Below are 3306 nucleotides of genomic sequence, written 5' to 3' on the forward strand. Positions count from 1 at the left end.
GTGTGTGTGTGTGTGTGTGGACAAAAAGGTCCCAGTGGTCAGCAAAGCTGTTTTTGAGCAACAAGTTCCATCAGAAAACACGTGCTTAACCAATTCTTAATGACATATAGGAAGGATTCTATAACATTTTAAGTCTTACTATCTTTTTCAATAATTATTGTTGCAACATGTACTTCACCGAAGGATTAAAATGCGCTGAAAATTGGGTCAACGTAGTAAGGTTTAAGCCGTTTTTCTCCAAACGTTGTTTTTACACCCTGTGTACAAAATGTGGTATATATATATTAGAGATATTCGAGCGTTACGCTCATAGATCTTGATCTATTATCTATTTGTGGTGGCCGAATTTTGCTATTCAAAAGGCTTTTTAATGGCTGCATCGATCGACATGCAGTTTTCGCCAAAAAACTCTTTAAAATATTCTCCAGAGCATGGAGCCTTTGATTTTTTCCAGTTTTGAGACAGTTTTGCTGAAAAAAGCTAAATTTCCTTATTTCGCCGATCGCTTTTGTAGGCCGACGCTTCTGTTTCTGTAATTTTAGAAAATCCGGAAGTGATATTTCGCGAGGCGCATTTTGTTTTGAGAGTATAGATCTAGACCTAATTTTTTTGCAGCTCTCAAGATTTATTACCCCATTCCAGTAGAGTGTAAATATAGTAGGGCAATGACTTTTAGCTTATATTAAAGCACCGATCATCCCTTTCATCGAAAGGGGACCCAGCTAGTATATTATATTAGAGATATTAGAGCGTTACGCTCATAGATCATTATTGGATGTAGTTCACTAGGACCAAAGAATAATCCAAATATAAAATCAGTTTAGTGTACTAAAATTCAAGCTTTCTCGAAGACTCAATTATTTGAAAGAAACAGGTTTTCTTTTCTCATTTTCTCAAGATGGTTAAAAATGACTTAGGCATGAGGGTGACAAGAAACATTCTTTAGATGCTAAATATAGAACAAGGTCTAATAAAAGTAATAGCATGCTTCTTATTAACCAAACATTTGTTGTCACCACTTACTTGCCAGGTTTCCACTACTCAGTCTCAGAAGTCCTTTTGTACTGAAATCACAATGTCACAAATTTACAACAAAATAAATCTCAAATATTTTGACTGAAAGTGGGACAGAAAATGTTAGGTGTGCAAATTTCGACAAAAAATGAGGAATTTATAATCAAATGAGAAAAAAGTCATTGAGTGCAAAGGTAACACAAGGAATTCGTCATACAGTAACTGAATGTGGCACGACGTGGTGGAATCAGGCGCTCGTCAATTTTTGGGCATGTGGAGCTATTGATATCACCTGAAAGCTTATTCATTTGCCTTGCTTTGAATGAAAACATTATCCATCTAGCTTAAATAGAGGTCAGGATTTTTGCGATTGAAGAAGGTGGGGTAGCCTGGTTTCAGAGGTCAAATTAATGAGAAAATGGCAGCCAAAATTTGGCAACTTCAATAGCTTAAGATTCCTTGAGAACTGAAAATCACATATTGTGTGCCTTTAAACAAGGGTTTTCAGTAAAATTCACATGGAAATGTATTTTCATACAGACATAAAAGGTGTTTAGCCAAAAAACAAAATTTCTATAAAAATTGCCAAACTTGTGAAAACATGCCATTTTCTCCGATTTCATCATTTTGACGAGCGCCTGGTTTAACCCCAATGCCTCACAAATCATGCTCCATGATCTTTTAGAAAAAGAGTTTTACGGCACTTACAAGACAAATAGGTCACACAAGTGCCGAAGATTAGGGGAGTTGTTACAAGTGGGTAACATACAGAGAGAAGAAGGAGAAGAGATAAGGACGATGGAAGTTTGATATGAAGGAAGGAGCGAACCACACCAGTTCACCCACCCACCAACCAGCCACATCCCCCAACCTGATCATCAGCTTTTAAAGTAAAATAATATCAAAGCAAAGGAGACAAAATTTTGTTGACAAAAAGTTTACCAGTTTGAAACGATTTGTCCCACTTGAAAGAGTGGACATTGAAATTTTGCCTTCGAAAAGGCTGGAAGAAAGGAATTAAGGTGAAAGAAACGGACAAATATTCGAGCTACGTATGTGAGGCAGCGTGGTGGAATCAGGCTCTCGTCAATTTTTGGGCATGTAGAGTTATTGGTTTCATCTTAAAGCTTGTTCACTTGTCTTTATATGGATGAAAAAAATATCCATTTATCTTGAACACAAGTTGAGATATTTGCTAAAGAAGGAGATAGAGGTCACCTGTTTTCAGAGGTAAAATAAGTGAGAAAATGGCCGCAAAAGATTAATTATTTCCCTAGCTTAAGAGTCCGTGGTTACTGAAAATTTACATTTTTTGTGCCTTTAATCAACGCTTTTCAGAAAAATTCAAACAGAAAAGGGTTATTTAATGGGCATGAAAGGTGTTGAGCCAAAAAACAAAATTTGATTAAAATTCATAAACCTGCTGAAAAATGCAAGTTTCTTCACTTTGATTATTTTGACGAGAGCCTGATTCCACCACGCTGCCTCACATATCACTTCTAAGTAAAACTGCATAATTTTTACAAGCTTCAAAAACCCTAAAATCCATTAAAGAATTCATATTTTGTTTTGTTTTCCGTAACAAGTTTTTAAAGGGGAGAGCGTGCTACACCCTGAAAGTCAAACTATGGATTTTAAATTGTGGGCATTTTTAGCTTCTTCAACTTCTCTTACAACTATTTCATCGCACAAGAGCCCCATAACACCTTATTTCTTTCCATACCAGGCATGTTTGTCCCCACCATTTCCTCATAAAGTCAATCTTTCATTTTTCTTCATCGCCCGTTTTCTGGGAAAGTGGTTTTTCTTTATACTTTTTAAAATAACTGCACCATTTTTCATCCAACCTTCAGGAATTTTCACAGAATGAAGAAAAGATGTAATACTAAACGTTTGTGTGATGAATTTTTGATGTATAGAATAGTTTTTTGTTGGTGGTGTTTGGTGTGTGGATTTTCACGGACTCTTTGCAAACGTGAATATTACATCAGGAAAAAATTCATAAAGCATTTTCCAGTATGTTTAGGAAAAAATCATAACAAATGGTTGTAAATCTATTGTTTTCCAAGATGCGTTAAAAAACCCCCAATCTATTTCAATGGGAAATAAGTACGGTATTAATAACGTGAGACATGTCAACAAAATCCAATGTGGTCGCCGTATCCATGGAAACGATTTTTCCCCCTCAAACTTGATTAATTGCGGATTTTATGAGTCCTTATTATGCTTGTTATATGTGTGAAATTTGGTAACGTTTGATCAACTTATAATAAGCGAGATAGCCTTCAGCTG

This window comes from Aplysia californica, unplaced genomic scaffold, assembly GCF_000002075.1.
Source record: "Aplysia californica isolate F4 #8 unplaced genomic scaffold, AplCal3.0 scaffold00662, whole genome shotgun sequence".
Taxonomy (NCBI): domain Eukaryota; kingdom Metazoa; phylum Mollusca; class Gastropoda; order Aplysiida; family Aplysiidae; genus Aplysia; species Aplysia californica.